Genomic DNA, 23,893 nt, shown 5'->3' with positions numbered 1-23,893 from the left:
AGGAAGGCCATCAGGTGATGTTTGTAGCTTCAGGCGCAGCCAGGAACCCTCCCTTGTTGCTCGCTCGCTGGGGAGTCCCTGCTCCTCCACACAGGCCACACTTGAGCTCCTGGACTTCTAAAGTGACGGCTGACAGGACAACTGTTAAGCAGCCGCGGCCTAACAAGTCAGAACTGGCTTCCTTGCCTATTAATCTCTCCCCATGGATCAATCTCCTTAGATGCAACAGACGCAGGTTCAAGTCGGGTCCACGCAAGTGGCAGATAAATGGTACAAAAGAGGAAAGATGTGGGAAGGGGGCTGGGTGACCGCAGACACACCAGGAATGCCTTACTTCTGTCTTGTAAACTGAATTCAATTTTGTGACTGCAACATACCCACAGGAACACGTATTACGATGTTTTCATGGAGCGATAGATAAATGACTCCTCCCCAAAATGCTCTGTCTGTCTATATGGATAGTCAGATGCTGTCTTTGCTTGAAGTACCACTTCACTGAAAAGCATCCCTGAAGGAGGTCCGCCCTGGACCTGCCCTGAGGGTTAGTCACTGATGTGCTAGAGGGCGGTGGTGCTGTTTTTTCACACGACACTCACCCCTCTTCTTTGGCCTTCCTGCCACAGTGAGCAGGAACGCGAGGTAGGATGCTTGTGGTGACCACTGCGCAGGCTCTGCAGAATGTCAGGCCTGATAAAAATCGGAACTGGCTCTACCACACAGAGCACACCCTGTCCACCCCTTGAATCAGGCAGAAGACATAAACAAACAAAACACAAGGTAATTATAACAACAGCAGCAGCTGACAGGCACTGAACTTAAAACAGCATATGCTGAGTAGTTATTGCCACTACTCTCCACTGGGAGCTGGGGTTCACTGTTGTACCCATTTCATAAATAAGAAAACAGGGACCTAAAAAAATATTAAGTGACTTGACCCTCATCACACAGGTGAAACCAGGATTCTGGTCTCAAGTGTGTGATCTCAAATCCCACAGCATTTTATTAGCTGTGTGACCCTGAGCCCGAGGTTTAAGCTCTTGAGCTTTCATATTCTTACGTGCAAAACAGGAGAAAGAATACCCAGCACACAGCCAAGACGAGAGGAGGGCCCTGAGTCCGGTGTTGTCACAGCTAAGTTCTCAGCAGATGTCAGCCCAGTGCCCACAGCAGAGCTGGGACAACTGGCTGAAACAGATGGGAACTTCCGCCTGACCCGTCTTTGCATCCAACTCCCTACTTCTGCCTCACCCTCCTCCTCACCCACGCATACAGTGGAAACCCAGGCTAATAACTTCTCAAGACAAACAGAGCAAATGTGGGTGGTTATTTAGATTTAATACTCTTCTCTTATTAGGTACCATGTTGGTCTAAGCTCTTCTGAAGAGACATTTCTCCCCTTAAAAAAAAAAAAAAAGCACACACACAAGCAAACTTAGAATTGAACAGTACTTCTCCCTGGTTACCGTTCCCTCTCCTCCCAGGTTATAATTGGGCTTTGCTCTCCTAATTACCTGATGAGCTTCACTGCTTCCAAAGCAACAACATATACCAGAACATTCTGAGTCAGTGTGTCCCTGTTTCACATGCTGCAGTCCACAGAAAATGACAGTCATGATAATTAACAGTGGCGGAGTTACATGATGTGCCAGGGACTGTTCTAAGTATTCTGCCTACATAGTCTAAATCTTAGAATAACAGGACGATGGGTTCTTCTGTTATGCTATACTGTAATGTTAATACATTACAGTGGAACTGCATATTACCATATTTTATATGTATGGCCTTACATACATTTAAATATACAATCATGGTAACTTTGTATCATAATATGTTTTCACATAGTATTGTATATGATTATGGCATAATGGGGATATTACCATTATCCCATTTTAACAGACAGGATAAACTGAGGTCCAGAGAGGTTAAACCAGATGCCGGAAGTCACATAGCTGGTAGGTGGCCAAGGTGGGATTCATACCCAGATGTGTCAGACTCCAGATTCAGGGGATGTAGCCCCTCTCAAACAGAGAGAGGCTGCACCAAACAGGGCTTCCACATGTTTGGAAGAACGCAGCTGGGTGTTGCTTGTGGGCGGACAGCGGTTTAGCGGGGCCTCACACTAAGAGGCCTCATAGACAAAGACAATGCATCAGAGCAAGTCTGTCAGTCCAGGGCACTCTTGGGCAACGCGATCACACCCCCAGTGGCTGGGGAAAGTGCCAGGAAACCTACCTAAAAGACAGCTGTCTCCAAATGCTGCTTCCCCGACCCCTGCATTCCACCACCAGTCAGGCTTCCAAATCATTCATCTTGGCTGCAGTCCCTTTTAACAATCTCATCTGGCATCAAGAGTCCCCTGATAGTTTCCTTCTCTCCAGCCAAACACCACCACCCACATGGCCTTAAAGGATGGCTTCGGGGAGTAAAAGGCACCCTCCCAAGAAGGCTCCTTTAGGAAGCCCAGGGGAACTGGCAGGCATGAACGACAACATCTCAGAAGCCAGTCAAGGCCAGGTGGGCACCACAGAAGGGGCGACCAGTCCTGGGTATGTTTCTTTTGTTTTACAGGCAACTTCTTTGCCCTGTCAGCAAAAGTCCAAGGGAGAAAACAGCACGTGGTTCTACAGGCTTTTCAGAACCAAGCTACCCTGGGGGGAGTTCTCTGGAGTAGATGGGGTCCTCAGGCCCTGAAGTGACCCAGGTCTGTGCACGGCACATGCACCTTGAATCCACGTCAGGATTCAAGGTGCATCTAGGGAAAGAGCTCAGATTCAGCAGTGTGCGTGGCTGGAATCAGAATGAGGTCAGGAGCGACAGGCCTCAGGGTTAGAAACAGAATGCATTTTCCCACCACGTTAAACAAACGTGACACTCTCCCACCACCAGAGAATGATGACTGTATCCACAGCATCTCCCAAGCTCCTGGGAGTCCAGCTGCGGCTGCTGCCGGCACTGTGGGGGCCGAAGTCTGGTGTTCAGACCTGGGGCTCCAAAAGTGCCTCCCTCCCTTTCTTGCTGGAGGATGTCAGCCAGGCCACCTACTTTCGACTCCCCCCCTAAGCCTCCATCTTCCCATCTGGAAAGTGGGGATAATAACCTCTTTTTATAAAACTGAAAAATTAATGTGCTATAAAAAGGGAATAAAAATAGCTGATTTTAAAATAACGATGTATTATACAAGTGTTTAGCAGAGAGTCTGACACTTAATTGCTCTTATTATACTGTGTCGACGTAACCAGTAAGGAGGATATCACTTGCCATTTTCATTGGCAAGGCTCCTATCAGAGAGACAATGAAATTTACAACTGAGTCTTACAAATTGTGTAATGTAAGTAAAATAAAACAAAGGCTTTAACGTGCTATGAATATTTTTTTAGGTGACAATAACATGGTCATAAATATGAACATAATGTAACTGTGAAAAGAGCCCTGCCTTTCCACTGATATTTCCTGGTTCCCCGCTCCCCTCTTCCTTTTCAAAGATTACCACCTCTGCCAGCATGTTTTATGTGTTGCAAATATTTTAATATCTTAACTGCCAGCCCAGAGCATCTTGCTAACAAAACTTTCCTTGAATTTCTTCTCTTTTGTTTTACCTCTCTCTCCATGAGAAGCTATAGAATTACTAGGAAAACAGCGACACCTTATAAGAAAAACTAAAGCCAGGTATTTCTTATTCTGGTAGGATCACTGAAGATGTGGTGGTTTCTTTTGCTTGAATGTCTTTTTAGTTTCTGTTTTGAGTACATAATCGAGGATGGGCTGGCAGGTGTTTAGCCCAGTGAAGACCCAAGTCTTCCTGGAGAAGCTCACTGGAAAGAGTTCGCAAAATGGAGATCTTGTCACCTTGGCTGGTCTTCCTCTTAAACGTTAAGTAGAAAGGCACTGCTCGGCACACGTTTCTGTAGCTCACTGACTAACACTCAGCCTCATTCCAGTCACGCCATGGCTGCAAGTCCAGCTCTTTACTTCCTGATAAATTATGGAAAAAAGAATTACAGAACCTCGGATTGCTCAGCTGGTTCAATCACTCAGCACCAGTTACATCCTCTTTACAACAGTCCTTTTGGCAATACACCCTGAAAGAGAGCCTTCTCTCCTTAGAGAATGAATCTGTAGCTCTTTATATAATAGACTCTCATTAATTTCTTTCCCTTTCCTTCCTGAATACCTACTATACCTCCACCCAGTGCCACACGTTAGGGAGACTGTGGCGAGCAAAACAGATCAGCTCCTACTTCCATGGAGCTTGCAGAAGGGCAACCAGCCCAAAAATTGAGGGGGGGGGTTGCTGTGGAGGATGCAGTGGTGGGGAATGCCAAAGAGCCTCAATCAAGGTTTGAAGAGCTAGAAGAAAGACTCGGCCAGGTGATGAGAAAAGAGAACTGCAGCCCAGGCCCCAGGAAAAGCATGTTCAAAGTGCAGGAGGTAAAAAACTGATCTTTGAAAAGATTAATCAAACAGACAAAACTGGCAAAACTGATCAGATTAAAAGGGGGCAGGGAGAACACTGCAAATACTATTATGGATGGAGGCACAGAACATCAAGTTAATGACAAAAGACTGCTAACAACAACTCAACACCATTAAATCTGAAAACTTAAAACATATATTCCTTCAAAATATATAACTTACCAAAAATATCTCAAGGAGAAATACAAAACCTAAAAACCTCAGTAACTAATAAAAAAAAAAAAAGAAAGAAAGCACCAGACCAGACAGTTCTATTGATAAATTCTACAAAAGTTTCAAAACAGATCATTCCAATCTTACACAGGCTGCTCCACAGAAGATAAAAAAGAGTCCAGAGTTAAGAAGGAGAGACAACACATTTGAACAACTGGAATTAAAAGTATGACAATTGAAATTCTGTGAATAAGGAAATGGATTAAATGAAGCTATATTCATTAGCTATATTCATTCTTATCAAATGGAAGACAACATAGAATTATATAATAATGAAAAATCTTTAAAAAAAAAAAGAATGAAAATTCAAGTCACAGGAGATACCCATATGGTATGATACTATTGAGGAATGCATAAAGCAACACCCTGTTTCTGGCCACATGTAGTAGAAATAAATGTAAGACTAAACAGGCTGTACCAACTGCAGAAGGCAGCTTCCTTCCCTCTGCGGATGAAGAGGGGAGAGCGACTGGGTGGAGCACACATAAGGCTTCCTCTCTGCATGGAATGTTTCCGTTATTCACATAAAAATTCTGAAGCCAATAGGGCAAAATGTTGCTGCTTATTCAATCTATATGTGGATACAGAAGTGGATATTATAACAGCTGATATTTTGCTATACAGGTGAAAAATTGTATAACTAAAAGTAGTAATAAACAGGAATAAATCATGGCAAAGCTATATAACAAAATCTCAAGCATCCATTGAGAATATTGAGGTAAATCTAAATCCTCACTAGCAGAAACCTTAAAATATGTGAAATAAGACACAAGACAACATGCAAACCCATTGAGGTTTACACACACACACACACACACACACACACACAATCAGCAGTGTGTGCAGGCTGACGGCCCTGGAACAGCACACATCCGACTGTTGACAGTGACTGATGATGTAGCTGGAGTGGGGGTTAGGCGGCATAAATGTGGATACTACCGTTTACATTATGTATTTTTAAATCATTACTATGGGAACCTATTGTGCATATAATGAAAATCATAATGATGTTTATAAAAAGGCCCTGACAGGTGGAGGAGGCTGCAGAAAGGCATGAGATGAGGCCGAGCAGGTGGTCAAGGCGGGGCCTTAAAAGCTGGGCTTGGGGGTAACAGGGTGCCACTAAAACTGTAAAGTGAGGAGTGACATGATGAGGTTTGCCTTTAGAAAGATCCCTGTGGATAAACTGGGAGACTAGACTGACAGTCCCCAACTCTTTGAGAGAGATAAGCTTCATCTAAATTATATCATCTGATTGCTGACTGTCATTTATAACTTGATTGCTACTTCTGTCTCGGGTATTCCTTGGAAAAGGTGTACAGATTTTAATTACATACTCTAATGTATGGTCTAGATATTATAAGATAAAGTGAAGCATATATCTCCCGATACTTTTTAAGCTGACCTCTCTTTATACTTAAAAATGTAATAGCAGGCTATTAACAGTGGGCTTTTAATAGGCTTCCCTGGTGGCTCAGATGGTAAAGAACCTGCCTGCAATGCAGGAGACCTGTGTTCAATCCCTGGGTCAGGAAGATCCCCTGGAGAAGGGAATGGCAACTCCAATATTCTTGCCTGAAGAATTCCATGGACAGAGGAGCCGGGCATGCTACAGTCCATGGGGTCGCAAAGAGTCTGACATGACTGAGCAACTCTCACTCACTCACTCAGGACTGACATATACACACGACATAAAATGGATAACTAAGAAACGGCTCTATATGTGAGACAGGGCGCGCGGGGCTGGTGCACTGGGATGACCCAGGGGGACGGGATGTGGAGGGAGCTGGGAGGGGGTTCAGAATGGGGAACACATGTACACCCGTGGCTGATTCATGTCAATGTATGGCAAAACCACTACAATATTGTAAAGTAATTAGCCTCCAATTAAAATAAATACATTTACAAAAATAAAAAAAGGAACAGCTATATAGGGGACAGGGGACTCTACTTAATACGCTGTGTGGCCTATATGGCCAAAGAATCTAATAAATAAACAAAATGAGTGGATATATGTGTACGTGTAACTGATTCACCTTGCTGTGCACCAGAAACTGACACATTGTAAATCAACTACACTCCCAAAAAAATTCTTTTAAAAAGAAAGATCCATCAGGCTAGAGAGAGGAGAAGACAGCTGAGGGGGGTCCAGGGTGAAGGCAGAGACCTACGGGGAGGCTCCTGGAAGCATCCAGATCCACTGCAGCCTCTCTCATGGGACATCTTCAAGGTTCTGAAGGCAAAGAAGTCAAGTCTGTTCAGACTTCTCTCCCATTCTCCACCCATGCGCCTGTTATTTTTAGAACGGTGCTCATTGTTCAACAGAAATATCATGTGGGCAACATATGTAATTTAAAATTTTCTATGAGTCACATTAAAATGGTAAGAAAAAAAAAGCAAGTAAGTTTAATTTTAATAATATAGTTTCCTGAGCCCAATATATCCAGATAGTATTACCAGTTCAACATGTAATCAGCAGGAGAAAATTAGAAATATTTTACATTTTTTATACCAAATCTTCAAAATCCACTAAGTATTTCAGCCTTGCAGCACATCTGAATCGGCACTAGCCATGTTTCAAGTGCTCAGCAGGGACGGGCGGCATGTGTCTACCTTACTGGACAGCTCAGTTGTAGAAAAATAGCACTTAAAGTTTCAGTTCAGTTCAGTTCAGTTGCTCAGTCGTGTCTGACTCTTTGTGACCCCATGAATCACAGCACGCCAGGCCTCCCTGTCCATCACCAACTCCCGGAGTTTACTCAAACTCATGCCCATTGAGTCGGTGATGCCATCCAGCCATCTCATCCTCTGTCATCCCCTTCTCCTCCTGCCCCCAATCCCTCCCAGCATCAGGGTCTTTTCCAATGAGTCAACTCTTTGCATGAGGTGGCCAAAGTATTGGAGTTTCAGCTTCAGCATCAGTCCTTCCAATGAACACCCAGGACTTATCTCCTTTAGGATGGACTGGTTGGATCTCCTTGCAGTCCAAGGGACTCTCAACAGTCTTCTCCAACAGACTTACAGTTTCAAAGAGCCTCAAACTTTGAAAATTCACCACTCTATGTTTCAGCAGTTAGTGACCACTCAAAATGTGTAAGTTGAGACCCACATACAGTGGAACATTCTCCAAAAAGATATCTGTATCCATCTGAATTCAGAAACATTCAAAGGGGCAAAGTATTTTTACAAAGGTTTTAGAGACATAGTCTCTAGAAAAACCAATGGAGATGACCTTCAGGTCACATGCCTACTTAAATGGAACAACAAATGAAATTCTTTCCCAAACGGAGCATCTCAAACAAATGTTTATGGTCTGTTGCTAAATAATAGAGAATTGCTCTAACCAAACTAATACCAGAATTAACTAAAAAGAAGAGATTGAAAGGCTTTTTTAACTCATGAACTTATTATATTTATAGTTCCCCTTTTGTGAAATGTTTGTTCAGGTTTATTTACTCATTTATATAAAGGGATTCTCTTTTGTTATTGATATGTAGAGGCTCTTTATATATTCAGGATACAGGATGAAGCAAAAGGCCTAGCACATAGCTGATACTCTAGTAACCACATATAAAATTTTGATCAAATAGTTAATGAAAATGGATAAACAAAATGTGATATACATGCATAAAATGGAGTATTAGTCAACCACAAAAAGGATGAAGTCCTGATACATGCTACAACATGCAATAATCTTTTTTTTTTTTTGGCAGCAAACAGCTCAGCTTTTTATTGAATGTGTTACTAAAGAGGTTTAGTAAAAAAGACCAAAGCCCATGTCATCATCAGATTCTTCAGATTCTTCTTTCTTTGCTTCTACTTTCTCCTCCTCGGCTGGGGCAGCAGCGGTGGCTGGGGCAGGACCTCCTGCTGGTGCAGCACCAGCTGCTGGGGCAGGTCCACCAGTCCCCACATTGCACATGAGGCTCCCGATGTTGACACTGGCCAAAGCCTTTGCAAACAAACCTGGCCAGAAAGGCTCAACATTTACACTGGCTGCTTTAATGAGGGCATTGATCTTATCCTCTGTGACCGTCACCTCATCATCGTGCAGAATGAGGGCAGAGTAGATGCAAGTGAACTCCGAGACGGAGGCCATGGTGCAGGCGAGTGCTAGGTGGGGGCTGCCGGGCGTGGTGCTAGTCGCCAGATGAAGTGAGGGCCTCACCCCAAAATGGCCTTAGCTTCCTCGGAAGAAACAAGCACCATAGCAGCAGAAGAGGAAAGAGCCAACATGCAATAATCTTGAAAATATTATGCAAAGTGAAAAAAGTCAGACACAAAAGGCCACATACTGTATGATTCCATTTACATGGAATACCCAGAATAGTCAAATCCATAGAAACAGCAGACAAGTGGTAGCCAGGGGCTAGGGTAAGAGAGCAAATGGACAGTGGCTATTTAATGCGTGTACAGTTTCCATTGAGGGTAATTTTTTAAAAGTTCCAGAATGAGATAATGGTGACATATGCACAATTCTGTGAATGTACTTAATGCCACTCAATTATTATAACACTTAAAATTCCTAATACTTTGTTATGTGTAGTTTACCACAATTTTTTAAAAAGTGAGAGTAAAGTAAAGCCTGTTGTTGTTCACTTGCTAAATCACATCCAACTCTTTGCAACCTCATGTAATACAGGAGGAGCACACCAGGCTCCTCTGTTTGCGCTTTTCAGGCAAAATAAAAGATACATTTCTCATGGAAAAAATTGCTCATGAATAATAATGCAAAATAAAATGCTATTATATTAACTAACCCAGAAAAGGGAAATATGTAAATAAAAGCCAGGAGACCATTCTGTACAGCTTGGGAATTGACAGAAATGGCTTAGACGTGAAGTTTTACTGGTACTGTGAGAAACCAGCCCTGCTAGTCTGTTTCCGAGACACATATTTATGTGAATTATTCAGCAATGATAAAAATTCCCTCAGCCTCTGGCTTTCTGTGCTTCCTCCCACTCTCCACCCCCAACCGGGTCTCTGCGCTCAGAGATCCTGCAGCATCACCCATTCTGTCTTCTGCTCCCATCCCACCAGCCATTCTGCTCTGCTCCTTCTTACACTGGAGCTTCCTGCAAAGCTACTATCTTCAGGACAATTTTCCATGAGTGCAACCTTCCAGAAGACAAACTGCTATTGACAAATTTCAGTGGCCCTCAGATAGAGCCATCAAGGGACAGTCGGGCACAGTGGTTAAGAGCGCAGATGCTGGAGCCATCTCTGCTACTCACCAGCTGTGTGACACTGGGCGAGTGACCTAACCTCTCTGTTCCTACTTCTCCCTTCTGTAAAATGGAGTTTATAACAGAATTCCCTTATAGAGCCACTGTGTGGATTAAATGAGTTAATATACGTAGAGCTCTTAGTGCCTGGTACACAAAAGGTGCACTTTAAGAGTTATCTTCCTTCTGGGTGATGAACTAGAAGGCCAGGTCTTTTGGATTTTAGTTCTAGGTGAGCTGGGAAACCACAAAGAGAAGAAACATGGTCTAAGTTTTGAAAGGACTGTTCTCAATGCTGCATGAAGATAATGGCTATAGAGACAGGGCAAAGGGTAGGGAGAAGGAGACGGTGGCCCAGATGAGGGACAACAGGGACCTGGACCAAAACGGTGGCAGTGAGGTTGGTGAGCAGTGCTAGAATTTGAAATACCTACATATTTGAAAGTAGGGTAACGGGAGTTGCTGGTGGGTTGATACACAGGGTGAAATAAAAAAGAAATAAAGGATGCTCTAAGAATTTTAGGCTGAGCAACTGGGAGGGTGAGGAAGACTTATCAGAGCCACAGATATGGGGACAAAAGTCAAGAGCAGACATTATCACATTTGAAAAATGACAAGTGTTCTGGTATGGGCCTCTAAATGGAGATGTGGAATCTGCAGCTGAATTTAAGGAACTGGAGACTGTATTCAAGAGTCATCAGCCTTTAGACAGAAGAGGAGTCCTGACAAGGTGAGCGGGGAATCCCAGAGGCCAGAGAAGAAAGTGTTTAGGGAAAGGGGTGCTCTACGATGTCATTAAGTAGGGGAAGGAGAAATGCTCACTGAATTTGGCAAAACAGAAGTCCCTGGTGACTTGATAAATCGAAGAAGTAAGCGGAGCTAGGCGGGGGTGGGGGGCAGAGGGCAAGAGTTGAGAGGGATATGTCTACAGATTACCCAGAAGAATTGTTCTTAGAAAATACAAATTGACAAGGATCTTAGGTATTGGCTAGTCCACTGAGTCATTAAAATGTGAGTTCCCCTCAAACCCGGTGCTCTGTGACAACCTAGAGGGGTGGGATGGGCTGGGAGGTGGGAGGGAGGTTCAAGAGGGAGGGGATATATGTATACTTATGGCTGATTCATGCTGATGTATGGCAGAAACCAATACACTATTGTAAGGCAATTACCCTCCAATTAAAAATAAATAGATCAAAAAATAAACACTTTTGGTCCCCATTCACAAATAATGCAGTTACAAGCATTAAAAGATTTACAAAGGCACGGCTGGCCTGTTGGGATACTAACAAGACATTTTAATGTCTCTACTAAAATGCTACAAAAACCGTGATACTGGAAACTTAAAAAAAAAGAAAAGAAAAACTGTGAGCTCCCTGAGTGCAGGCATTTCTGTCTTCTTAATGCCTCATTTCCAGCCTCTGGACACCTGGCACATGGAAGATGCTCAAAAAATATTTGTAAGACTTCTTTGAATTTTCTTGACATCTCTGGCCAAACAGTAGGTCAACAGGAACTTCCTATTCCTAACAGGATGGTATGGAAGACAGTGAGAAAATACATACACAAATATCCCAAGATCGAATGTTTCACAGTCTCCTCCTTTGACTGAAGAAACTAGACTTAATACTTCTTGGCATTTACTCAGCACAAAAATGTTTCCCGGTTACCCCTTGTTGGCATCCTGACCCACATCATCATTGCATGGATGATTTCTCATTGGCAGTGCTAAGTTTCAAATAGTTGAGCTAATTATGAGCTAGTCTAGTTAGCAGAAATTACAGGATATTTTTGAAGGGATGCTTTGTAACAAACGTCTTTCGGAAATCCAATGGAAGAAAATTATTTTTTCATATGCTCTGAGTACTGACCTGCAAATGCTGTTTCTTAAAGCATTTGGGGGTTGCTTTTAAAAGCACGGGGATGGTTCTCCCTCTTCCCGCCTGCGACCGTCTGAATGATGGCGCACTGTCAACGGGAAAGGCTTCATTACCTCCTAAGGCAATCCACATCCTGCCTCTCCAGGTCACAGCCCGGCAGAGAGCAGCCCCGCGTCCCTCCGGAAAGGATAATTAGCTTTCTGCCCTTTAATCAAGGAGCAGCAGATTGTTGTTTTTCTAAAGTTTTGCCTGGGGAGAGCCTGTTCTTTCCCGAGCATGTGTTTTTCTAACCAGGACTCCCTGTACGCGCCTTACCTTCCTATGAGCCAACGCTGAGAGCACCAACCCCCACCCCTCATCTGAAATGAGAAACTGGAGCTCTCCACTGATGAGCCAGCGGCCTGCAACTCCAGGGATGTGGAATCAGGTCTCAGTCACCCCAGTTTATCAACACCACTGACCTCTGCCTTATGGACCAGGAGAATACTCAACCTCTTTGTCATGAAAGTGACATTTTTAAAGGTTTATTTATTTTTTTTAAACACTTACTATGTGCCACTGTTCTCAATACTTAATAAATACTAACTCATTTAATCCTCAAAGTGATATTACAAGTAGGCACTGCTATTATTCTCACTTCATAGATGAGGAAAATGAAGCTCAGAGAGGTTAAGTGACTTGTCCAAAATCACAACTAGGAGGTGCAGAGCTAGGATTCAAACCCAGGCAGTCTGGTTCCAGAAAACCTGAACAGAGAAACGGATGTCAAAACTACTGCAGAATCAGTGACAACAGAGGAAAGGAGATGGGAACTAAAATGCTTACCACGTACCAGACCCAGAGCCAGTGTTACAGTGTTGCTTCCTCTTTATGTGAAATGCAACTGATCTTCAATAATAATAATAAATAATCAGAGATTAGTCTTATCAGTTTTTCTATATCTGCAAGGAAAAATCCATTCAAATTGGTACACTTTACTGTGTGTACATTATGCTTTGATTAAAAAAAAAAGTTGTAGCTTGAAAAAGTTAGTGGCTGGACTTCCCTGGTGGTACAGTCGGTAAGAATGACTATGCCAAAGCCTTTGACTGTGTGGATCACAATAAACTGTGGAAAATTCTAAAAGAGATGGGAATACCAGGCCACCTGACCTGCCTCTTGAGAAACCTATATGCAGGTTGGGAAGCAACAGTTAGAACTGGACATGGAACAACAGACTGGTTCCAAATAGGAAAAGGAGTATGTCAAGGCTGTATATTGTCACCCTGCTTATTTAACTTATATGCAGAGCATATCATAACAAACGCTGGGCTGGAAGAAGCACAAGCTGGAATCAGGATAGCTGGGAGAAATATCAATAATCTCAGATATGCAGATGACACCACCCTTATGGCAGAAAGTGAAGAGGAACTAAAAAGCCTCTTGATGAAAGTGAAAGAGGAGAGTGAAAAAGCTGGCTTAAAGCTCAACATTCAGAAAACTAAGATCATGGCATCTGGTGCCATCACTTCATGGGAAATAGATGGGGAAACAGTGGAAACAGTGACAGACTTTATTTTGGGGGGGGCTCCAAAATCACTGCAGATGGTGATTGCAGCCATGAAATTAAAAGATGCTTACTCCTTGGAAGGAAAGTTATGACCAACCTAGACAGCATATTAAAAAGCAGAGACCTTACTTTGCCAACAAAGGTCCGTCTAGTTAAGGCTATGGTTTTTCCAGTGGTCATGTATGGATGTGAGAGTTGGATGGAGAAGAAAGCTGAGCGCCGAAAAATTGATGCTTTCGAACTGTGGTGTTGGAGAAGACTCTTGAGACTCCCTTGGACTGCAAGGAGATCCAACCAGTCCATCCTAAAGGAGATCAGTCCTGGGTGTTCATTGGAAGGACTGATGCTGAAGCTGAAACTCCAATACTTTGGCCACCTCATGCAAAGAGTTGACTCATTGGAAAAGACCCAGATGCTGGGAGGGATTGGGGGCAGGAGGAGAAGGGGATGACAGAGGATGAGATGGCTGGATGGCATCACCAACTCGATAGACACGAGTTTGAGTAAACTCCGGGAGTTGGTGATGGACAGTGAGGCCTGGCGCGCTGCGATTCATGGGGTTGCAGAGAGTCGGACACGACTGAGTGACTGAACTGAAATGAAGTGAACCAATGCAGGGGACCGGGGTTCAATCCCTGGACCGGTAAGATCCCACATGCCACAGAGCAACTAAGCCCATGCACCACAACTACTGAGCCCGAGCTCTAGGGCCTGCAAGCTGTAACTACTAAAGCCCGAGAGCCCTAGAGCCTTGGGCGCTGCAAGAAGAGAGGAGCCCCTACTCACGGCAACTAGAGAAAGCCCAGGCGCAGGGGGAAAAGCCAAGTGCAGCCAACAAATAAATACACAAATCATATCTAAGCATCATTCCCTCCTCTCTTTAGAACGGTGAGAGAGAATGAAAAAAACAAATGGAGTACAATGTTAACATTATAACACAAAAAAAGTTAACGGCTGAGTTTTCTTAATGTTTTAAATGGACTTGGATCAAATAATCCTTAGAAGACATGTTTTAAAAAATCACCTTGAACTATCCAATTTTTGTCTTAAGAAAAGCCTTTAGAATTGTTCTAGTTAGCTATGCACAAACCAGAAACAAAAAGGAAGGAGATAAATTCATGTTTTTCAAATCTTAGAAAGCTCTAACTCAAAAACTATATTTACGGACACCATGGTTTCCCAGTTCCTCTCTGACAGAGGCTCTACAAGGGCTTTCTGCCTAGACAAGAGCAAAAGAAAGTCCTCACAGTTTGGGGTTTTTTTTTTTTTTTTTTGGTAATATATTGATCAGAAGCTAATTAATCAGTTTGTAGGTGGCCCAATTTTCCAAATTGAAAATCACAACCTTTAAAATTAGCCCTCAGAATTGAGCATCTCTAACAAATGTTCTGTTGATTCCAACTCCAAAAACACCCCAAAATTCTTAAATTAGCCAGCATCACTTAAAGCAGTTTATTGACTCTCTGATATAGGACCTACCACAGTCTCCAAGGTAATTAGAAGCTCCATAAATGCTGTTTTTGGCAGTGACTGGGGCCACACATTAAAACATGTTTATTTCCAAGCTGTCAGTGAAATATGGCAGTGGGTAGGACCACATCGGACTTGTTACAGCATATGTGCAGAAAACGGAAAGGTGATGCTAAGGGCACCATTCAAATTGAGGTAATTTCATCACTGTGACAAACAGCAAGCCACCCCCAAAATTCTGAGTAAGAGGGGATAATTCTGAGTAAGAGAATTACTCAGAGGAAGAGAATTCGGAGTAAAAGTGGGAACTATTATTATTAATTTAATAATAAGAAGAATAGTAATACTGCTGCTGTGCCTTTTCTGTGGCTTAATTCATTTCATTTTCATGTGGGCTCTAACAGAAATAAGGGCCATAACAGAAGAGAAGGCTGAGGCACTGAGAAGTTAGATGTGGAAATGCCTCAGAGTCACTAGAGGTCAGGGCCAGACAGCCTGATTCCAGGATGCCTGCTCTCAGCCCAAGTTCCACCAAATTGTCTAAGAATTTTCTGGCCACCTAATCCGCAAAAGCCATAAACTGGGAGAGAAAAGATAACCATACTGATCAGTTATGTGCTATTTATCAATTATTTCTATCAAACATGGTCCAGCCCATTCTCTTGGGCACCTCATCTTCCAGCTCACCAGCTGGGCTCCAGTGGGAACAGGACCAGCACTTGCATCAGCGTTGCCATAGCTGCTGCCATGACAACCACATCCTGCCACCCAGGCACAGGGGCTCTCCCCCTCTTTGCTCCAGAGCCCTGGTTCAGGGATGCAGCCCCTGAGTTCATCTTTTTACCTGCTTCCAACTTGCTCAAGACTTTACCAAAATGATAACCTCCTAGGGGTTCCTCAGGTACCCGGATGCATCTGGACCAGACTAATATGTGTAAGGGTGGACAGGGAGGTGGGATTCTTGAGGGGATACAGAACTGCAGAGCAGGCGGCTGACCTCCCGAGGGGCCTCAGTGCCTGGCAGGGCTAAGTCTGAGTTCTGGCTCTCTGGCCCTTGCTTTCTGGGGATCCTAAGCAAATGATGTGGTCTCTAGGAACCTGTCGTATGTGTGAAAACCAGGGATAATATTAGATTTTACGCTGCATAGAGTTGCTGTGAGGTCTAAGCAGATTGGAGCACGTGAAGGACATACAGGGGAGATGCTGGCTGTTACTGGTGACTACTATTAACTGCTGTCACCATGCACTGGCCCGGTGCTGATGCTGAGAGAGATCAGGAGCCCTCATCCTCTTGCTGCCGCCTTGACAGTTCAGCAGCCTGATATTCAAAACAGAAAGCACTCCTTTGGGCAGCTCGTGGGCACCGACCCCATGGCTGGCCAGGCCCACAGACCGCACACACCCGGCTGAGCACTGGGAGACGTGAGAGCAGTCAGTGGGGACCCCGGATTCAGTACGCTCCCCTCCACTAGGCTGCGTGGCTTCTCAGAAAAAAATAAATATATCAAAATAAACCTGCTACTTTTATTCAATAAAAAATGCCGCTCAGCAAAAGAGCTTTTAAGATGCAAAAGCCACGTGTGAACCTTTGGAAATCCTTAAGGTGAAATGAGGGCGTTCAGAAATTTCTAGAAAATTCCAAAAAACATAAGGTTCACACTGTCATCTGTGGTCATTTCTCGGGGTTAGGATTGATCCCGGGAACCTGCACTTGCAATGCTACACATTCCTACACTATCTGAACTTTTAGGACATGCATAAGTGAATTCTGAAATCAGAAAATAGCTTTTTTAATAAAAGAAAACTAAAATGTTTTGCCATAACATAGACAGTTCACCAAAGAAGAAATCCACACAGCCAGTAAACAACAAAAAATGTTTACCCTCCTTAGTAACTATCAAAATGGAAATCTAAATAAAGAGCACGTTTGCCTTTCAAATTGGCAAATTTGACATGGTCGTATCCAGTGTGGGCAAGAATGCAGAGAAGCAGACATTTTGCTTCACAATGATGAATGAATAAACTGGTATAATGTTTCCACAGGATACTTTGGCAGCATTTTCCAGGAACCTTACAATGACCCAGAACTTCATGCTTACAATAATTAATTAGACCAAAAAAGAAAGAAAAAAAAAACACCCACAAACTTGGGCTCAATGACCAGAATATAGCTCCCACTGTTGTTTCGGAGGAAACAGCACAGCTCACATAGCTGATAAGAGGGACTGGTTGCTGAGAAGGTGTCTTGCAAAGTTCCACAGGTTCAGGGTGTAAAATAAAGGCCACAAGACTTGCTTATTCCACAAGGTGAAAATATAAAATTTCTGCCATTTGGTGCTTTTACTCACATGCTTTAGATCCCAGACGCACTTGGTTTTGCATCTAAGGAGACTGAGACCCAGACTTATTAGACGGTTCGCCCCCAAGTGGCTGGGACAGGTTCACAGTGTATTCACTTCCCCAAGGGCAGAACTGTCACCGTCAAGGCCCAACACAGCCTCTGTTGTGGGGCCAAGCTGTGCCCTAGTCCACAGCAGGCCCATGCTGGGGGTGGGGACACTTCTTTAAATTCCTCTTTCCCCTAAGAAGCCAGGAACTCACCGCCCTGCCCCAGCTAGCAGGAGACAAGAACAAAGCTGGGGTCTGTGAGTAAAGCCCTCTCACTAATAATTAAACCACCACCTCCTGAGAAGGCCTCACCCGCCAGGTCTCTAGGTGCTTCTTATCATCACTCCCTCCTTAGCCCGCAGCCACCCCGAGGCTCACAGACATCAGCCTCCTTGTCTTACGTTATCCAGCTCATGAGGATGTGAACTCCACTCAGCCACATCCTCACCCCTTTCTAGCAGTTTCTTCACTATAAAATTGGTAGAAAAATAGCAACTGCTTCAGAGGGTTTTTTGTGAAGGTTTAATGAATCAATCTATAGAAAATGCCTGGAATGTTTCCTGACCTATGGGAAGCGCTCTGAACAGTTCTTATTATTTCATGGAGACTGTATAGAGTAGTGGTTAAGAATAAGAACTCTAGAGCCAGCTGCCTGGGTTTCAAATCCTTTATCTACCACTCACTGGCTCTGTGACTTTAGGCAAGTTACTTAACTCTCTGTTCATCAGTGAAATGATAATAATAGTACTCTCCTGAGTTGTCATGAATACTCACATTTTCTAGCTGAGCTGATGTACTCAGGGGAGTTAGGAACAGTGTCTGTCATGTACTATAGTGGGCCTGCATGTGAGGTGCACAGTATACATTAGGTGTTATGAACTTGACACCACGCTAGTCCACCACCACCTCCAATAGAAGTCATCAACCGGGTGGTAAGAACCTAACATGTGATCTCCTATTTAATGCTGACAACACAAGATTATTTTTCAGATTTATAGATGGGGAATCGGAGGCACAGAGAGCTCAAGTAACTTGCCCCAGATCACACAGCCAGGAAGCACTGATGATGCCAGGCTTCAAACCACAACAGCCAAAATGTAGCACTCTTGCCCCTTGCACTGCTCAGCCTGATATTCACATAACCCAGGCCACCTCCTTGCAAAGCTGATTCCTGCTAGCACTTCCTATGGAAGGTGATACATTGCTTTTGAGCTTTGAGATGATTCACTATCAAGCCCCCTATCATGTCACACCAACGCTGGCCCCAGGGATGCCTGATGAACAGAAAGATAAGTCACAGCAGCACAGTCACCAAAGAGCAACATCATCATCATCCCTCCCTATCCTCCTGGTGTGGATCTAACTCTGGAGATGAGACATTAGCATTTAAGCAAATTTCTGGACCGAGACATGTAATCGGTGTCTTGGAAATGCATGCTGACATCCACACAGCTGGTTTTCCCCACAGCTGTTGATGGTCATGTGTTGTTTAAACTATGGCCTGCTCACAAGTTAACCCTGGGGGGTGAAACCAGGGTAAATCTCCCTTAATGTGCCATTCCAGCCTTTGGAGCATGATATCTGTGGCAGTGAGTTCACTCCCCATTGCCAGACTGAAAAGCTGACAAAGTTTCCCTGCAAACCAGATGGCCAGAGCTATAGGTAGGAGCCTCCAGGAAACTCATCGCTGGGGCTGTTCTGTGTTTCTCACAGCCTCCTTAGCAATTGACCAGCACTAGCTGTTAGAGAGAAAAAAACAAAACAAAACAAAACCTACCCATGTGTTTCACCAGGATTCATAAACCTGTACTGTTTCAAACATGGTCACTTTACTTAAGTGTCTATTTAACTTTATTTTCAATAATGTGCCTAAAACTCAAATAGGTAAGAGCTGGAAGGATCCTCAGAGAACCGGCTAATCTACCACCCTCATTTAGAGACTGGAAAACTAAGAGATGGCTCAAGAAGGAAATGGCAAACCCACTCCAGTATTCTTGCCTGGGAAATCCTACGGATAGGGAGCCTGGCAGGCTGCAGCCCATAGTGCTGCAAAGACTCAGACATGACTTAGTGACTAAACAACAACAAGGTCACATGGTCTATGGAATGACGCCCCTCTGAAAACGTCCCTCTGCCTCCAACAGTGGTGGAGATGTTCCAAAAACCACCTAACTTCCAGTGTCAGAGAATCCTGCGCTTGCAGCCCAGCCCTCCTCGGCAGGCTCAGCAAGCCAGGCCAGATTCAGTGCCTCCTTCTCAGCCTGACTCTCCCAGTTCAACCACAATCAAACCTGTACACACCTTAACATACGGCCCTTCAGTTAAGCCTACACGGGAGGGGCCATGTCTTGAGCACCCACTGAGCTGCCTTTTCCATAAGAAGACTCCCAATTTGGGGTTTAAATTCAGTCCCCATGGTGCGGGTCCTCTTCCGCGATGTGCAACAGCCACAAGAGGCTGGAATCACGGCGGCTCTGAATACCCTGCCCACAGACCCCACCATCTGGGTTCTTCCTCTGTTTATTTCGCTCTGCTCCACTGTATAATGACAGCTCCCTCTGGGCAGGGAGTTGTGTTTTCCTAGAACCTAACCCGTCCTCATTGGAAAAGACCCTGATGTTCGGAAAGATTGAGGGCAGGAGGAGAAGAGGGTGACAGAGGATGAGATGGTTGGATGACATCAGCGATTCAATGGACATGAACTTGGGTAAACTCTGGGAGATGGTGAGGGATAGGAAGGCCCGGTGTGCTGCAGTCCATGGGGTCACAAAGAGTCAGACCCAACTGAGTGAGCAAACAACAGCAGCAACTCATCCTCACAGAGGAGGTCCTCAACCCAAGGTGGGTGGACAGTAAGTGAGCATACTCACGACGAGTAGGTGAGCATGTCACCAGTGTGGAGAGAAGGGATGGGTCCCTTAACTAGAACTTTCTAATTTGCCAATGTCACGAAGAAATGCTTATATTAAAATACTAAATTAAAAAGTGTGGTATAAAGTTACATCTTTGAATAAACTCATATATTTGAAAAAAATAAGGAAAACACTATAACATTAATGGTGGTAGAATTTTTTTATCCCTTTGTGCACTTTCCATTAGTTCATTTTTAACTGCCAGCATTGAACTACAATCAAGTGAATATTCTCGTCCTTGTTGTTGTTCAATCACTAACTTGTGTCTGACTCCTTGAGACCCCATAGACTGCAGCACGCCAGGCTTCCCTGTCCATCACCAACTCCCAGAGCTTGCTCAAACTCAGGTCCATCGAGTCGGTGATGCCACCCAACCATCTCATCCTCTGTCGTCCCCTTCTCCTCCCGCATTCAATCTTTCCCAGCATCAGGGTCTTTTCCAACGAGTCAGTTCTTCGCATCAGGTGGCCAAAGTACTGGAGCTTCAGCTTCAGAATCCGTCCTTCTAATGAATATTCAGGACTGATTTCCTTTGTGATTGACTGCCTTGATCTCCTTGCAATCCAAGGGACTCGAAAGAGTCTTCTCCAACACCACAGTTCAAAAGCATCAATTCTTCGGCGCTCAGCTTTCTTTAGGGTCCAAGTTTCACATCGATATATGACTGCTGGAAAAACCATAGCTTTGACTACATGGACCTTTGTCAACAAAGTAATGTCTCTGCCTTTTAATACGCTGTCTAGGTTGATCATAGCTTTTCTTCCAAGGGGCAAATGTCTTTTAATTTCATGGCTGCAGTCAGCATCGGCAGTCCTTCGCTATATCCCAGAGTTTTCTCAAACTCATGTCCATTGAGTTGGATTAGAAGGATTCTTGCTGTAGACTTTCATAGATTCTGAAACACAAAGGGCCCATGGAGGTAAGGATAATATTTTGGATTAGTTTGGCTCTCAGGGCAGAACTGAAGGGGGAGGAAAAGAAAACAAAGAGGTGAGCCTGGCCTTCCACAGTGGGAAGAGATCCTTCAAGACTCCTCAGTGGCCCCAGGATGACCAGCTCGCCTCCCCACCCCGACATACACCTGCAATCGTCAGCGGTAACATCAGTTCTCCTTCTCGATCCTGGAAATCCAGAATGTTAGGGGAAAGTATATTTCTTTTGGAGCAAAGGAAGGTAATTTGTTCAACACTGGCCTGTGAATGCTTCAAAAGAAAAACAAGGAAGTCTTCTGACACAAACACATGAATTTAAATTAAAATAGATGTGCACCCTGAAAATCACAGCTGCTGCTCTGGCACCACCGCTGTGGGGAGGCTGGAACAGCATAGGCTGCAGACAACACGGTCCTCTGATGGTATGATGGTGCTGCTCCCAGGAGCCCCGGGTGGTCTCTACCCCCTGGCTGGTCTCCGGGCATGTTGCACAGACATACGGCGGGGGAGCAGCAAGAGCTCAGGGCCAGCGACTTTGTAAAGATGGACAAGAAGATCAGGCTTCTGAGGAGTGATGACACAGCTGAGAACAGCTGCCTGCCTCCTGCCTCCTCCTCCCGCATTCATCCCACAAACCTTTCCCGAGTGCTCCCAGGTTACCAGGCTCTGGGGAGGCTGAACCCTGCAAACCTGGAAATCGCCAGCAAGTTGGGGAGAGGGGTGAAGACCCTTAAGAAACAACCAACAAGAGAGTGACCGAGATATCCACAGATCTGGGTCAGTAAGTGGGAAACAGAAGCAAAGGACAGAAAGTTATTTCTGGCTTCCCAAGGCCATTCAGGAGAACCTCAGCTATTAAGTATTGGGCAGTTACACCCAGCCCCGGGTTCCACCAGACGCAGCTTATTAGCAGATTGTATTTGAGCACTGCAGTCTATGAGAGAGGCATGAATCACCAGCGGAGTGGATTAACTGTAAAAGAAACACACAGAAACTGGAGGCGTCCCCGCCACCCTGAGACCCAGCAGCAAGGCAGGAAGTGCAGGGCGTGGACCAGGCCTGGTCTCAGGAGACGGACGGATCTGGGAATAGTCCTGCCTCAACCTACAAAAGCTTCCCAGGGCCCCCAGAGTGAATCCTCCTTTGCTTAAAGAGGCCTGCTGCCCTCCAGTCAGCCCCCACTGGCCACAGCTCACCCTCTCCCCTCCCCGTCTTATCCTCTCTGCTCCAAGCCTCACAGTGGGGCTGGTGGGCCCTTACCTCCTACCGACACCCCCAGGCCTGGACTTTCCCTGACCCTGGTCTGGCCCCACACCCTGACCCTCCCTTCCACACCACCCTTTCCTAGACTCACTTATTCCGCATCTGTTTCTCAGAATTCTATCCTGTGAGCTGTGTGTGGGTAGAAACCATCCCGTCCTCCTGAGGACCTGATCCTCAGCTCCTAGAACAGCGCCCGGGGCCTGGAGGGGCCAAGGTGAACAGATGGAAGAAAAGAGAAAGAGATCGTCCCTCCATTTCTCAGGAGCCCGAGCCTCGGCTTCCACACCAGTAAATGGGGATCAGACCAACCCGCTGTAGGGTGATGACAGCGTGCTCGGTCTTCCTGCTCTGCAGACTGTCTTTCATTTGCTTCTACTGCCTCATTTTTAAAAACACACTTTTACATACAAAGTCACTCTTCGACGTGCAGATGTGAGTTCTGACAAACATTCGCAGGTGTATGCCCACCACCACATAGACACAGAGCTGCTCCATCACTCCCAGAGTCCTTCATGCAGCCCCTTTGGAATCTGACCCTCCTCCCGACCCCAGTTTCTGGCAACCATTGATCTGTCTTCTGTTCCTGTAACGTTGCCTTTTCCGAAACATCACCTAAGTGGGATCACACGGCACGTCGCCTCTTACGCCTGACTCCCCTCCCTCCGTGCAGAGCGCCGAGAGTCACCTGCGGTGCCGCAGCGGTTCCTTCCTTTTTATTGTCTCCTCCCCGAAGGAAATCTCTCCACTCAGCCGAGAACAACAATGGACCTGCCGCCTTCTACATCCCTTGGCAATGTAGCCACCAAGGTTCTAGAACCCATGAGAGCCTGGGAAGTAGCAGTGAGCTGGGAGCCCGAGTCCCCCTTCCTGGCTGTGTCTGTAACCCAGACTCTGAGTTCTGCGCACCTCCCCCCACAGCCTCTTTCTGGGGTCGCTCATCTGCAAAGTGGCCAACAGTACCCAGACTTCCTCAAAGAAGATGCCCAGCTCGGGTTGCTGACTCAGAGAGTGGCGTGCCGTCAGGAGGCAGGACTGGCTGTCAGGAGATGGCTGACAACCTGGGGTGCAATTTCAGGGCAGCGGTGCAGGGATGGGGGCAGCTGGCTGGCCAGCCTCTTGGGAAGAGGCAACAGGTGAGGAAGAATTGGAGGCTGAAGAGAGGATGAACTCTCTTGAGAACACTGGGAGGAAAATGAAAGAGAAAAAGAGGGTGGTGGTGGCAGTCACAGTACTAGAACGATCATCACAGTGGCCCAGGGATGGTGAATTCTTACACTTGGGCCAGGTGATGTTTAAAACCATCCTCTCATATAATCCGCACAAGGTGATGGGCAGCTTCTGGGAACATTTCATCTCACGGTTGAGCCTGGGGGCGCAGGGGAGCACACAGTGTACCGGGAGGTGGGGAGACTGAGCTCCGACACCAGTTCTCACCCTCCTAGCCTCGCCTTTGTCTCAACTAGAGCCGAGCTGAGCTGCTGGTGATGCGAGGGCTGGGCAGGAGCCAGGGAAGGAAGTGTGTGGCACAGGACGGGGGGCAGGAGGGAGGGAGCCACTGGAAAGGGAACTGGAAGAGGAAGGGACCCCAGGG

At 45.3% G+C, this 23,893-nt stretch overlaps 1 protein-coding gene and 1 pseudogene across 2 annotated transcripts in view; both read right to left on the bottom strand.

The window, feature by feature from the left end:
• Nucleotides 1-23,893, bottom strand: part of ARHGEF3 (Rho guanine nucleotide exchange factor 3) — a 305,770-nt gene that overhangs the window by 205,321 nt on the left and 76,556 nt on the right. Inside the window, exon 1 of one of the 2 annotated variants that reach the window (XM_070455883.1) lies at nucleotides 22,988-23,067. The exons of the other annotated variant lie outside the window; for it this stretch is intronic. The gene's annotated coding sequence lies outside the window, so the exon portion shown is untranslated. Of the gene's footprint in view, nucleotides 1-22,987; nucleotides 23,068-23,893 lie in introns of those variants that run through there. 2 annotated transcript variants of the gene reach the window in all.
• LOC139031302 (large ribosomal subunit protein P1 pseudogene) lies at nucleotides 8,380-8,827 on the bottom strand (annotated as a pseudogene).

This window comes from Odocoileus virginianus, chromosome 26 (assembly GCF_023699985.2).
Source record: "Odocoileus virginianus isolate 20LAN1187 ecotype Illinois chromosome 26, Ovbor_1.2, whole genome shotgun sequence".
NCBI classification, from domain to species: Eukaryota; Metazoa; Chordata; class Mammalia; order Artiodactyla; family Cervidae; genus Odocoileus; species Odocoileus virginianus.
This window is presented reverse-complemented; position numbering and strand designations above follow the sequence as displayed.